Consider the following 15887-nt stretch of genomic DNA (forward strand, 5'->3'; position numbering starts at 1 on the left):
GAAATCCTGGTGCATTACTTAGTGCAGCAGTTATGGTGCCATGAGACAATTGCTCAAAAGTCACAATCAGGCAAATGTTCAATGTAGTTATTACTTTTGAAATATTTCCAGCCCACATTTGTGATGTCATTTTTTTTTTTTTTACTAAAGCTTCAGACAACTTTCTCCTGAAACTTGGTACCTTGTGTAGACAATCTGTGACCCTTTGGGTCGTCCTTTCAGAGGTATTTATCAGATTCCTCAGTGCCTTCAACAACGATCTGTGCTGCTTCACAGGAAAAACTGGAATACATTTGTGTTGAAAAACTATAGCACAGTCAGAAATCAGCACAGGAAATATCACATTCTGAATTATGTGATTCACTATTTTATAAGGTGACTAGACGTCCCGCTTTTGGCGGGACAGTCCCACTTTTGAACAATTTGTCCAGTGTCCCGCGGCGTTTTAAAAAAGTCCCGATTTTGGGAAAGAATGCACCGCACAGTGGTGGGTTCCTCCCGGCTGCCTCCTGAGTCCGAGGGAAAAAAACTGTTTAAACTCTTGCCGCGGGGCTTCAAAGGGCTGCCCTACAGCTGATCAGTGTTAAAAGAAAACAAATGAGTAGACCGATGCCTGCAAAAATAGAAAAAACAGCCCCTAACAGCTTCCGCATAGGTTAATTAGCACAAGTTGATTAGATCGACTTCCCCACTCTCAGCTGATTTGCTCTCAGCTGTTTTGCTCAGGGCTCTGTAGTTGCTAGCTGCAGAGTGCTGGAGATTTTTTTCCCCTAACTATGCTGAAAAAGTGAAAGCGAAAGTAAAGAAGGGTCTTTGCTGCAGCATGGCAAAATGAGGCAGAGAGAGATTTCTTTTTCTTTTTCTTTTTCCTCACCAAAAAAGGTAGGTGCAAAACTGCAAACAATGGGAAATTTAGGGCAAAAGAGGAGAGTTCAAGATTTTAAAACACAAAAGGAAAAAAGCTCTATTTAACTAGGGATTTGTAATAATTGAGATACTATTAATTGTATATTGTGTTGAAAGAAGGAATGGTTAAGTTGTGGTTTGGAGGAATATATGGGGGAAATTATTTGGTTTATTATTATTGGTAATATAATTAATTGATTTGTAAGAAATTGGATTGCATGAAAATAATTGGAATATTCATGTTCATATTGATTAATATACAAAAAAGATAGTTATATAACTAATTGATTTGTATTAAAATGTTGAATTTATATTAAACAACTGTATTACATAATTACATAATTAACCAATGTGAGGATGGATATAAAAATAAATGACAATGGGAAAGGGTATAATATAGAATAGAAGGGAAAAATTGAATTTGATTAAGATTAGAGATGAGGATGAAGGGTAATATTGGTTTTTTAAAAAAATAGATGAGGAATAAATATGGCAAAAAGGAAATATAGAAATTGTAAATTTAATTGAAATGACTAAACACTGTTTAAATTTGTGAACCAGCCAAATATTCTGTTCAAAGAAAATACATTGTATGTTTGTATGTGTGTTTCTAATTATTGCTATTTATTCATATTTGTTCTCTTTTATTCTTTAAAGTTTAACAATTCATTCTTTATCTTAATATCTTTATATTTGTTTGGGGCTGGCTTTCTTCCCTTTCATCTTTTTTATTGTACAGCAATCTTTCTCCTCAAACCTACCACCTCTCTCTTTTCTTTCCTTACTTCTCTTCCCCCCCTCTTCTTCTCCTCCCTGCTTCCTCCTCCTTTCTCCTTCTCCTCCTCTCTTCCTCCCTCTCTTACCCTCACTCCTACTTTAATTTCCCTTCCCTTCCTTCATCCCTCTCTATTGCTGTATCCTTTTATGCATATGGACTACTCAGAGGGCTGAAAAAGTTATTTTTGACTGGTCTGGTCCTCACACTTTTGACCAGTCCTCGAACTTACGACTGTCCTCACATTTTACATTTTTGCCCTATCTTGTCATTATGGTGAAGAGAAGCAGTTGTGAAATGAGTGACATGGTTGTTAAGAATACTGCACGGGCATAAATGTGAGGATGGTCATAAGTGTGAGGACCAGTCAAAAGTGCAAGGACCTGTCAGAAATGACTTTTTTCTATACACATAGCCATGGCCACCTGGTCACATGACCAGCTAGCCACGCTCACCCAGTCACATGACCTCCAAGCCACGCCCACAAAATGGTGGGTGTCCGGCTTTACCAATGTTAAAATCTGGTCACCTTACTATTTTATGATAATTTGGTAAAATGTTTTATAAAATTTGCCAAATTTCAATTCCACGGGAGTCATGGATCCTGGATTTTGAACACGTTTATTGTTTCTAATTTTGTTATACTTTATAAACTATTGTTGATTACATTTTTTTTAGTTAAGATGTGATTAAATTACTATTTGTTAGATGCCCCATCTATGGATCAAATGTTTGGGATAAAAAAAAGTCTGTAAATAAATCAAAGAAAAGTTAATGTTTGTGGGAAATAACTATATATGGCTATAATCACAGAAAATAGGGGCACAGCAAAGATCAGAAAGTTTAGTGTAATTATTCTTAGAAGTAAATTCCACTGAGTTACACAAAACCTACAGCAGCTATGAGAACTAGTCACTAGCTTGAATTGAATTGAATTGAATTGAATTGAATTGAATTAAAGTGATAAAACTTCATTAAAAGTCATTTTTCTTCTAAGGCTTTCCTTTGAATATTTTCATTTTAAATGTAATAATTTGAAACAGCTGGATATTCTTTCGTGTGCAAACAAAAGGCACATTCAAGGACAGGTCTACAGAATAAAATTCTAAAGCTTTTGTGATGCAAGGCATTTTAATTTACAAAATGTTTTTCTAGACTTTAAAAATAAATTGTTTGTGAGTTTACAATGAAACATTTCCAAACTGTAATTATAGAATCTTTTATTAGAAGGGAGAAAAATGTGGCTGTCCCAACAGGAAGACAAGAGAAGGCAAAGTCTTACTCTGTAATTATGCTTCAGGAATGCCAAGTATCTACCTTTCTTGTTCTATTTTAATATTGACATCAACCAGCACTAAGCTTCCTTAAATCCATTCAAAAGCAGGAGTGGATTTGCTGAAAGATGAATTTCTGATAACAAAAACAGATACTCTTTTACTACAAACACTCTGGCTATTACTGCTGATAACAAATAACCACAAAGAAAGTGACTGGATTATTTGCAATGTTTGGTGCACATGGGATTCAGTCAAGCTTTGGTTATAGATTCTTGCAACATTCAGTGTTCTCTGCTTTGTGTCCAGGAAAAAATAATACTACGGAAAATATATTTCAAACTTATTGGAGAGGATTTTTTAAGATGGCTGGAAGATTTCCAGGAACTTGTTAAGACTCACCACTGCCTCTGATGAGCAAATCTTTTCCCCCTCCAGCCTGGTCATCCATTTTGAACACACAGTTTTTTTCAGAGAAATGAACTACTTCAAAAGCTTGTGAAACTGCTTTGATCAGAGTATAGTGGAAGAAAAGATGTCTGCCTATCAGAAGCTCTTAAATCTCTGCAGTCTACTCAATTATCTTTTGTTTTTGCGCCTAATATAATACTATGCATTATATTATGCATAGATTCCCAGAGAGACAATGAAGACAATGTCCATATTAAAATACAGTTGAGTGTTATTTCCATTAAAAATATTGTTCAACACAATGATTCATCTATTTGTTATTAAAATATTTGAATTGCAAGCAGTGTTTTCCATTTTAAAACTTATTCTAGATATCAAGCAACAAGAGTATCAGATAAAATGGTTTTGACAGTAGAAAGATAGTTGACAGTTTACAATAAGGTATTCCAGGGCTTGAGACCTGTATCTGAAAAGCCCCTTTTGCATTTCCTCTGAAGATGTGGCAAGACAAGAAGGGATTTTCCCAAGGATGTTAAAACTTGGGCAGGCTCGTATAGGAGAACAGACATTTACAAATTGTCTAGTTCCAAGCCATATGGAATTTTAAAACACATAGCTATAACTTTATATTATTTTCAGATAGTGAGTGATAACAGTGAAGTGGTTATAACAAGAGAGAAAAACTCTCTTAGAAGATTCAAGCTTGTATTCACAGATTCATGGGCCATCCCTGTCAATTGATGGAGAGAGGATTAGAAAAGGGAATCTGCAGGTTTATGCTCTTTGTGTAGGAATGCTTACTTTACATGTTTTTATATAATATGGCTCCAACTGATGTCTCATCTTCTCATCACTTACAATCCCTGGTTCTTGATACACTCTCTGTCCACACCCTTTGCAGATGCTCCTTGCTACCTTAACCTACAAGTACACTAGGTAACTTAGGCTTTCTTATCCCAATGTTACTTCCAGAACTTTTTTCTCCAGAGGTTTCTACAAATACAATACTCGTAGCTTTGTTTCTACACATTTTTGTTGCTGTGCAAAGCTAACTGCCCCAACAGAAAACGTTTCTCTGAATAGTAACTGGAATAGTATTGCCTCCTAGTGGTGCAGTGGGGAATAAAACAAGAATTCCAAAATTTGGCCTTGATTGAATCATTTGTCTGTTGACAGCTGTATTAAATGAATTAACATTTTTAGTATGATTTGTGTCTGTGTTCAAATTGCTTAAAAACATTTGAAAATATACAAAAATATTTCTAAAAACACTCAAATTAAAAACTAGGTTCACACTAAACAAAATAGTTGCAGGATGTTTGCTACACTTTTCAGAGGCTGTAACTGCCTGTGTGATCAAGAAAATGCAGGAAACTGATTATAATTTATTTCTATAGAAAAAATACAGTACTTTTGTAAAGCTTTACAAAGAAAAATCTTAAAATTAGATGGATATTTACATGATTTACTAAGTAAGCAAGCTCTAAGTAAGAAGTTGCTTGCTTTTAAATAAAACAAAATGTAGAATTAGCTAACTTACGGTTTTTCTTAGATGATTTTTAAGACAGATTCCAGAATAAGTTATAACCTATAACCCTTTATTACATAATACTTTTAAATAGAGCATTCATGCTGTTCTCTATTTTCTCCATCTCTTTACCTTCATTTTGCTTTTTTTCTGTGCTGCAATGGCTTCTGGAACTTAAAACACCATGCTGCATGATTAGTTCATCAGATTTCAGGGTGTTTCAGCTGAATATGTTAAACTAAAAATTGGACTTTCTGCAAGCTATGACAATGCCCTTCCACTAAGACACCAGCTATCTTGGACAGTTGTGAAATGGCCTGATTAGATGCACCAATGAACCCTGCTCTTAATCAAATAAAAGGCTGGTTCATAGTGGGGAAATGGCCATAGATATGTCTCAAAATGTTATCTGAATGAACAGATTTTTTTTGTTAGGAAGGGAGAAACTAGGCTCTGTAAAATAATTTAAAAGCCCAATGGTTTTACATCCCTACTAAAGCTAAAACAGAAACAGATATATTAAGCATACAAAGTGCAAAGTATAATATAAAATATACAAGTTTGGGCATGTTGTGGAAAGCTTTACAATCTATCTTTTCCAAAACAAAATGTTACAATTGAATTTCTCCTCACAAACTTCCAGAAGTAGACTGCCAAGATGATTTCTTGTCAACGAAAGGATATTGACCTAAGAAATTTAAATGAGGTTTATTTCAGGTAAGTGCCAGAGATATTACTTAGATGTTTGACTAGCACTGCAAACTAGTCCCTTGTTTATGCTGCTCCTTTTTCCCTTCCGAGGACACCATCTGTGTGTTGTTCAGGGAAACACAGTAGATGGGAAACAATAGATGGACAGTTTTGTATTAAAAACACTGTTTTAGTCCCTCTGAAGACCAGTGCTCTATTCATAAAATCTATCTGTCAACTTCTTATTTTTCTCATTACTGTTTGCTCAGTAATAATCCTAGACATTCAGGAGAACTCCACATCATCACTATGCAAGGCAGCACTACCTTGAGGAAACTGTGACTCTGGGCTATACTTTGCTGCACGATCAAGCTGCTGGACTATCAGGTATAAACCCAGTGGTGGAATTCAATTTTTTTTACTGCCGGTTCTATGGGCGTGGCTTGGTGGATGTGGTGTGGCTTGGTGGGCGTGGCTTGGTGGGCATGGCAGGGGAAGGATACTGCAAAATCTCCATTCCCACCCCACTCCAGGGGAAGGATACTGCAAAATCCCCCATTCCCTCCCCACTCCTGGAGGAAGGATATTGCAAAATCTCCATTCCCACCCACTCTGGAGCGAGCCAGAGGTGGTATTTGCCGGTTCTCCGAACTTCTCAACATTTCTGCTACTGGTTCTCCAGAACCTGTCAGAACCTGCTGAATAGCACCCCTGTATAAACCAGCTAGAAAGGAAGCCAATTAAGAAATCCTTTTCTGCGTATCATCCCCTTTGTCTGCTTTTCGGACAGATGTTCAGACCTCTGTCTTCAAAGTGGAGCAGTATAAAACATCTAGTAAAGTACATTATGTAACTGTAAACTTATGAACATGGGAAACCTTGAAATATAAAATGTGTAAGACTTCTTATGAATTCTACAGAATAATAATTCTAAAATTATGGACATCAAGTTTTAATTGCTAGCTACTAGGCAGAGTAGTTTATAGGTTTTTCTTTCATTAGTAAAAACAGCAATAACACCTCCAGTGAAAATGCATTGTTAATAAATACTTCTGAATAACTTATGACTATGAAGAAGAAATATGAACAATTACAATGAGACCGCATCTAGGTATAATTTTACCTATAATCAACAGCTTTCATGTGAAGAATACATCTTGTGAATTTTGCTAATTACAGAAAATAATTAGCATTATGCTGCTATTCCATTTTTAGGTATATTGTTGGTTAATGGTCCATGATGATTTCTGCTTTTTCCTAAATGGCACCAACTGCAAGGGGATCATTGTTAATTAGTGCTTTGAAAGCCAGTCATTACAGTTTGGAGAAGGTAACACAGCTCCAGCTGATTGGAGGAAACTATATAAACTTTGGAGGCTATAGAACAGGAGTGTCAAACTCACGTTGTCATGGTGGCATCATGTGACGTTTCGAGACCTTTTTCCCCCTTCACTAAACCGGGCATGGGCGTGGCCAGTGTGTGACACATCCAGCCTGTGGACCGGGAGTTTGACAGCCCTGCTATAGAAGTTACAGAAGTGGCATCATAATTTTGGTAGTAATTTTAATCCTTTCCCTCCATGCTGTTTTTCCAGTTCCTTGCTTCAAAGAGCAAGTTGACCACTGCCTGTATGTGTTAATGCATGGGATCAAACAGCTGCTCCAGGAGAGTGGAGTGGCCATGGCTGGCTTTCGACAGCATGGTAGGCAGACATATTGGTTTATGACTTGGTACAATGTGCAAACTCAAGATTTGGATTGATTTAGTAAGCTAAGATTCAGTTAACCATGGAGGAATATGTTGTGTAAATTGCATGTGGGAGGAAAATAGGAAAGAAAAGTGAGTGTTCCCAGAAAAATGGCATTACATAAAAAGTTTGATAGTCCATTCTATAATGACAAATTGATATGATGATGATAAATGATAAATTGAGCTGTCACTGCTGCTGCATTTAGTATTTGAAAAACACAAAAGCAGAAATAAAAAGGGCAAATTTTGTAATGAAGAATCCAACTCCATCTCTTCAGTTTCCTGAGATTCAGAATATTTTTCTGCAGGATTTGAGAGAGTGCACTGGCTTCTTTACCTAAGAGAAGGATTTGTTACTTATCTCTATTTACTCTGTTCGATAGATATAAGAAACCTGAATTCAGAGTTTTAAATGATTGTGAACTGAAGCTCCCAAAGCATTTCTAGTTTCCTACTTCAGCGTGATGCCCTATAGAAGTCTTGAGTGACATCTCCCAATTGGGCATTCATATAATTCCAACTCATCCCTATGCACTACTCATCCATCTTCTAAATCCTGTAAGTCATATAACAATTAAAACTCAGACACAAACATTTGTCCAATAATAATATAGAATCACAGGATTATAAGGGACCTCTAGTTTAACCACTTGCATAAGATATGAGATCTCATATCAGAGAAATATTTTCTTGAAAACCTCCAATGTTGAATAAGCAAGCTGTTCCATTGCTCAGGTAAGCAAGCTGTTCCATTGCTTGATAATTCTCAGTCAGGAAATTCTTCCTTATTTCCAGGTTGGATCTTCCTTTGACAAACGTCCACCCATTTCCTCTTGTTCTACAGTCAGGTACTATGGTGGATAGTACTATGGTATCTATCATAGATAGATACTATGGTGAATCAATGTATCTTACTTGTGCCCAGATCTTCAAATATTGGAAGACTGCTATCATATCTCCCCTGAACCTTCTTTTGTTAATGAAGATTAAGCTAAACATACCTGATTGCTTTAGCTGATTTTGTATAATTTAGCTTCCAGATTCCTTATCATTTCTGCTGCTGCTCTTCTCTGCACTCTTTCTACAGCTTCAGCATCAGTGGTGGGTTCCTCCTGGTTTGGCCCGGTTCCGCCGAGCCAGCCGCGGTGACGATAGGACCTTATTTTTCTTTCCATTGAACTGCATCTTGTTGGATAGGACCCAATGCTCATGTTTGTCAAGCCCTCTGAATCTTGAGTCTGTTTTCCAAAGTGAAATATGCAAAACTGGACTCGTCCTCTTATCCCCTTGGAGGTAACTGGCAACGATTGGATACAGAGGCAACAAAATAAGGCAGGAAGTAGAATAAATAATTTTCTAGCATTTATATGTATGTTTTAGTACATATTTTATGGGGATGTGTTTAGTCTAATCTTTCCCATCCTTGGTAATTTTAAGAAGAATGGACTAAAATTCTCAGAATTCCCCAGCCAGCATGGGAGTTTAAGTCCACACATCTTAAAGTTGCTAAAGTTGACAAACACTACTGTAGTCATATAGTTACTTTCTCAAACCCATTGTGTTTTCAATTTCTTATGTATCTTAATTTTTACATTGAATTCATTTTCACTAGTAGTTTTATTCCCATCTCTGCTTACTAGGTGCTCTATTCCATTATATTAATGTAGCCACTAGAGGTCACTATACTGATAGTCAGATTTAGGAAAAGCAAATTGGATACTGTAATATATTTTTATGTTACAATATTTATTAAGGTATAAAGAGATGAAAAATGAAAAAGGTAAGGTACAGGGAAAGTTGAAGGTCTGTTTCCTCAAAAGAGAAAATTCATGGCATTTGGTAACTAATTAATCAGGACAGTCAGAAGGGCAATTCTCACCAATATTGTTAAGGGAAAAGAAGAAAAAGCAACTAGCAGTAATTTTAATATATTCTTGTTTTTTAACATTATGAGAAATATTTTTTGTATCTAAATGGCAGTGTTTGGGAAATAATTGCTTATAAAATATCCTATAAGGCCTCTATGCTTAAAAATGCTTTGATTGAATTGATATAAATTATTAATCATTTATAATGATTAATAAAATGTACCCATGAAATGTTTCATTGAATAATTCAGCTCTTGAAGAATTTGGAAAAGAAATTATTTCAGAAAAATTTGGAGAATTTCTTTTAATATAAATAACACAATTTTTAAAAAGTTAATTTTTGACTTAATCATCACATTATACATATTAAAAAAAATTGGGGATTTATAGCTTCTTAAATGTATTGTATTCATGAAGAACTGAATTTGTCTGGCACTTTCATAGAATTTAAGCCTGCAAATGGGGAAAGTGGAAGTGTAGATATACTTTAAAAGTGACAAATACAGAGAAATAATTTAAACTGCTTTAACACAATTATCTCTAATATTTTTAAAATTTGGCAATTTGATAATTGTTTTAATAGAGATTTCATTTGCAACATTTCACCTAGTTACAGATAAAAATCTAGATAAATTAAACAGGTCATTGAAATCTTTTCTTGGTTACATTACTGTTAGAAACAATAAGTAGACAATTAGAAAATCTATAATCACTATGTAAAATATTTTCTTCTCTTCTTTGTTTTAGAAATATTTATAGTAGTACTTACTTTTAGCCAACATAGATAATGGGAGGTATTCAATATATCAGCTATCAGTAAATATGCAATGGTTTTATTTTGGTACTTATTACACATTAATAAAGAATGGAATTGCTCTTTCATTCACCATATGTTTCAACACTGGCATCCGCTCCCTCCCCCACTTTCCTCTTTTTGCTATTGCCTTTCTTCTGATTCCCCACTGCACCCACCTCATAATAGCTTGAAAGAGAGTTTTGCACACCTTGGGAAATGAGAAGGAACAACTGATTACATGCAGGAATGCTAATTTCTAACAGAACTATGGAACCAGATCTACATTCCCTGAAGAGAACCCTTCACTATTGATGTTTCTTTGCCTTCTGTGTTAATTTTCTCTTATGCATCTCATGATAGCTGGCCTCCATCTTGCATGAGAAGTAATTAGACAGAGAAGCCTGTTATTTTTTATGTTTGATAACAATCTGAGATGGCATATTATGAACATAAATATTCCACAGTAAAAATCCAGCTTTCATCATAAAAAAAAAAATTAATTATGAGAGCTGAATGGAACCAAGAAAGATATGTTCACATAATACTAATTAGTTCTTTTGTTTTCTTTTCAAGACCGGAGACCTTACCACAGGTACTTAGCACCTTAAAGCTGATACAAACATGGATTTTTAACAGCATCTTCACTGTTTCAGGAACCCAGTTAAAGAAAGACTGGTTTTCATCATACATTCTCTAAGACATTTTGGGATTGAGTTTTGCATATTATCAAATTATTTAGTTAGTTAGTTTGAATACTAAGTAATGGAATGGAATAATGTGTAGCAAAAACCATTGTTTGTTTTCATATATAAATCACAACAAATTCCATTACTAGTATCAGTTCACTATCCTGCAGACTTTCTGAGACATGCAAACATTTGTTTCTATCTACTTTCCCCCCCCCTTTCTATCATCCTATAATCTCTTAATTGGGGTAGGATCTGAATGGAGCCGCGTGTTTACGGTCTACAGAGAGTCCACAGCAGATATTTTCTCTTTGCATCCTGAGGATTGAAAATTTAACTTTCTGAGCTGGAGGCAAGCGTTTTCATTTCTAGCCCACCACACATTTGTTTCTATCTACTATGGTGCAAAAACAATGGGATGTGTGTTTTAACATTGCATTTTGGTTATAAAAAATGATTTTTTTATGATTAGATCTATATGTTCTAACTGCCTAGTTTCATCATTTTGAATTCTCGATCATACTACTAAACAACAAAAAAATCTTATATATATTCTTATGGATCTTATGGATTCTATTTAAGAAATTAGCCTAGGGTTTATTCCTGTTTCAACTAACTGAAAGACAAAGCAGATGTTGGTATTAATTATATGAACGGAACAAATATGCATATTTGCTCCATAAGGAACTGGGCACTTCTGAAACAGAAGCAGAGAATTTGGAGGAGTGGGTAGCATAAATGGGCACTTTTGGAATGTTGAGAACACCCTGAGGGCATCCTTACAAAAGGGATACCATGGGGCACAGCATTCACACAACACCATTTTCCATATGATAAATTGGTGAGGTTGCAGATATCCTTTTATCAGTCTTCTTTGGGAACTGGTGAGAAACCTTCCAAAGCAAGCTTAGATGTAGAGACATACATCATTTCTATTCTCTTAAATGCAAATGGAACATAATATTAAATTATGTGTACATTATGACATGATGTTTTACAAATGCCAGATCCCAATACGTTTCTTTTGAAAATAATATTAATACAATGTGGGATGGAGCCTCCTAAACAGCAAAAGTAAGGGAGGTATTCAAAAGTATTTAGTATTTTATACGTTAAATTATATGATGAATGTTTATGTTTTATGTTACCCTATGAATAATTTAATGGTTGTTCTATAATGTGCCTTGGGTCTATTTGGATCTGGCAGCATTCATATCCAATAAATAAAGAGGCCTAATAAATGTATTGAGAACCAGTTTGGTGTAGTGATTAAAGCATCAGGCTAGAAACTGTAAGATTGTGAGTTATATCCCTGACTGCAGGATGACCTTGGATCAGTCACTTTCTCTCAGCTCTAGGAAGCAGATAATGACAACATTTCCCAAAAACTTTGCCAAAAAACCTGCAAGGATTTGTCCTGGCAATTGCCAGGAGTCAACACTAGCTTGAAGGCAGCAAAGCAAAAACAAAACAAAAAAATGTATTATCTTAATGTGGATTTCTGATTTTCCCTTCCCTTCTGTGGTTATCATGGCTGCTTCTATGTTTTAAGGTTAAATAAAAATAAAAAATATATATCAAAAAACCTTCTTACAACTGTAATGAACCTGGGACAAATTCTTTTCAGTTTATGGTATGGTCTTCTGGATAAGAATCTCCAATATCTACTAAAAAAATAAACCTTAGAGTCATAGAGCTGGGAGCTTGGAGGTCTTCTACTCCATCCCCCTGCTGGACAAATGGTTGTCCAACCTTTCTTTGAAAAACTCCAGCAATGGAGCACCCATGACTCTGGAAGGCAAGCTGTTCCATTGAATTGTTCTCACTGTCAGGAATTTCCTCCTTAGTTCTAGGTTAGATCTCCCTTTGATGAGTTTCCACCCATTGCTTTTAGTCCTGCCCTCAGGTGCTATGGTGAATAAATTGCCTCTCTCTTGTCTGTGACAGCTCTTAAACAATTAAATCTTACACAATGAAAAGATATTAGTTTGATGTGAAATTCCAAAAAGGTTTTAGAAGAAAAACAGAAATCTCTGGCCCAATAAATCATATCAAGATAACAAACTGAACCTTACTCCTCAATTTCTTTGTAGGCTATATTCATACAACACATCAAGCCATACTTTAAAAACCTGATTTACTGAAGTAACTGAATTGATTTTGTTTGCACTAGACATAGAACCATAAATTAACCATTACAGCTCAGTTTAGACAGCAATATACATCTTCTACTACTGTCACCTTCCATCATCCAGTATTTATAGCACACTGCCTATAATTCAGGAAGTAGAAAACTGACTTCAGAATTAGGAATTATTAATGACCTATGCTAAATACCCCATTATCTTGCTTATTATCTGACTATCCTATAAAACACTAGACTCAAATATTGTTGTAATGATTAACTAATGATTGATGATTATTTGTCATCCAGTCAGTATCAATTCTTAGTGAATGCATAGGTAAGATTTTCTCCAGAGCAATCAATTATTCATTCAACCAATATAATTAATAACTAATCAGTTTAAAGTTTTAACAGAACTGATACAGAGAAGACATGATCGAGGTATTTAAAATCACATGTGATGTAATGCAGAAACTGTTCAAATATGTGATGTCATTGTTTTAATGAAATGTAGGCAGAATCAGAACAAATAGAAGGAAACGTTTTTTTACATGGTGGACAGCTAAACTGGAATTTGCTACCAGTGATTGCAGTAAGTGAAGCCAATGTGGATTGTTTTAAAAGAGGCTAGAGTAGACAGACTGACCAGAGGGTCACACTAGTTGGGGTCTGACCCAGTGGTGAAATGTAAAATTTGTTACTACCGGTTCTGTGGGTGTGGCTTGGTGGTGGTGGGGGTAATATGACTGAGTGGGCATGGCCAACTTTTTTTTTTTTATTTAAAACCATTTTTTCTACAACCTCTTCGGCTGAAGAGGTTGTAAAAAAAATGCTTTTAAAAGCCTTTGATGATCCCAGATGACTTGCCTAATCGGCAGAGGCTTTTTTTCCTTTAAAAACATATTTTCTATAACCTCTTTGGCAGAAGAGGTTGTAGAAAAAATGCTTTTTAAAAGCCTCTGATGATCCCAGCTGAGTTGCGCGATCATCAGAGGCTTTTTTTTTTACTTTTAAAAGCATTTTTAGGCCAAAAAGGTTGTAGAAAAAATGCTTTTAAAAATTAAAAAAAGCCTCTGATGATTGCGCGGTTCAGCTGGACATGGGGGGGCAGGGATTTTTGCTACCAGTTCTCCGAACCACTTGCCTCCATTGCTACCGGATCAGGCGATCCGGTCCGAACTGGGAGCATTTTACCCCTGGTCTGACCAGTGCATATATGACCTCAGATGGATCATAGAAGTTTTTCTCTGGCCTAAGAAAACGTTAGGAAAGTTAGTAAGGAAGGTCAGCATCAGGTATTGATGAGAAGCTTTTCAAATTATTTTGGCCATGTCTCTCAAGTGTTTTATTCATATGGATATGCAGGACAATTAAGATGTTGAAAAAGTGCCTTTTTAATTGCTGTTTTAAACTATTGGAGGGGAAGGGAATGATGAAAATCCTGAAAGTAACAGTCTAGCCCCGTGATAGCGAACCTATGGCACGCATACCTGAAGTGGCACACGGAGCCATGTCGCCTGTCACGCCAGCCATCACCTCAGCTCAGCTCCACCACACATGCGTGCATGCCTCCCATCAGCCAGCTGGTCCTCGGGTCTCTGCCACACATGCATGGGGGCGGAGTGCATGCAGGGGGGTGCTCGCATTGCATTCTGAGGGTTTGCGTGACCCCCTGCACCCCATTTTGTTGGTGCACCCCATCCTGCACCAACCTGGAAGCCAAAACGGGGTGCAGGGGTGCCGTGCAAGGCCCCCTATGCTGTTTTGGGCCTGGAAAGCCTCCTGCACCAACCTGGAAACTAAAATGGGGCATGGGGGAGTATGCACAGGGGGGAGCATGCGCAGGAGTGGAGTGCATTCATGGGGGGCACTCACATTGCATTTTGGGGGTCTGGGCACATGTGTGTGCATTCACATGCGTGCGCTTTGGGCACTCGGCACCAAAAAGGTTAACCATCACTGGTCTAGCCAATAGAAGGCATATTATAGAGTAGCATGCAAAGTAAGTATTTTAGACTAGGGAAAGAGATGAAAGTGCAGAGTCCCTTCACTAACTAATGCTATATGTAATGGTCCAGTGGTCAGTAGATATATAGGTGCAGAAAACCAATGCATGCAACATGAAAGATGAACAGATTTGGCTCAACCAGGAGCCACTCTTATTTGATTTGTTCCTCCTCCTCCTAAAAAATTGTGCCCACATTTTGGCCCAATCTTTTAAAACCTTAATGCCATGTACACCAGATGAAAAATGCTGATTACAGGAATCAGTTCCTTTTTGTGGTAAAATTATAAGACCAATCCATGTCCTTGAAGAGTTTAGCAGACAGGTCTAGTTGGAAAAAGGAACACAGTTTGCAAAAAGTAGATACTTTCAATAGTCCCTTGCACAATCCTCTGTATTCAGCAATATTAGTAGCAACAGAGAATAAAACTGGTATTAAAGTGTCAAGGATGACACTTTCCAGACTAAGACTGGGCAAATGCTAAACAACTCTTCTCCTTTGCATTGCTACTTGCTTGCTTGAATCTTTGTAAAACAGGAACAGATTTTGCAAGAAGATATTTGCATAAGATCATCTAGTTAGGGCCATGAATTTTTCTTAGCACATTCCTATTCTTTTCGTTATTTTTAATTTATTAAAAGTTATTACCAACAATAGAAAATCAGAATCATAATGTATAAAAATAGTTCATGCTAAAACACTAAAGGCAGAGGTAGAATATAGAATAACATGTATTAGCAATCCTAGCAGAAGAGATAAAAAAATCAAGATCAACTCAAAATCCAAAATTGTTAAACAGGTGAGAAGATGAACTTCCTACAGCCTTGAAATTGCTGCTTTTAATTAAACTATATCTTGTCTAATATTTCTACTGCAAAACTAATACATTTCCATAATTTCAACATAATTTCAACATATTTTTTTTAAAGAAATGCAAGTGGTTCTACCATTATAACTAATTTGATTTTGAATTTGCTGCCAAAACCTAGCAATGAAAGGAGATTTTCAGCAAGGAATTGAAAACTGTTCCAACAGACAGAGGGTGTAGTGTCAATCATATGTTAATTATAGA

The sequence above is a fragment of the Pantherophis guttatus genome, chromosome 1, assembly GCF_059756535.1.
Source record: "Pantherophis guttatus breed Tessera chromosome 1, ASM5975653v1, whole genome shotgun sequence".
NCBI lineage: Eukaryota > Metazoa > Chordata > Lepidosauria > Squamata > Colubridae > Pantherophis > Pantherophis guttatus.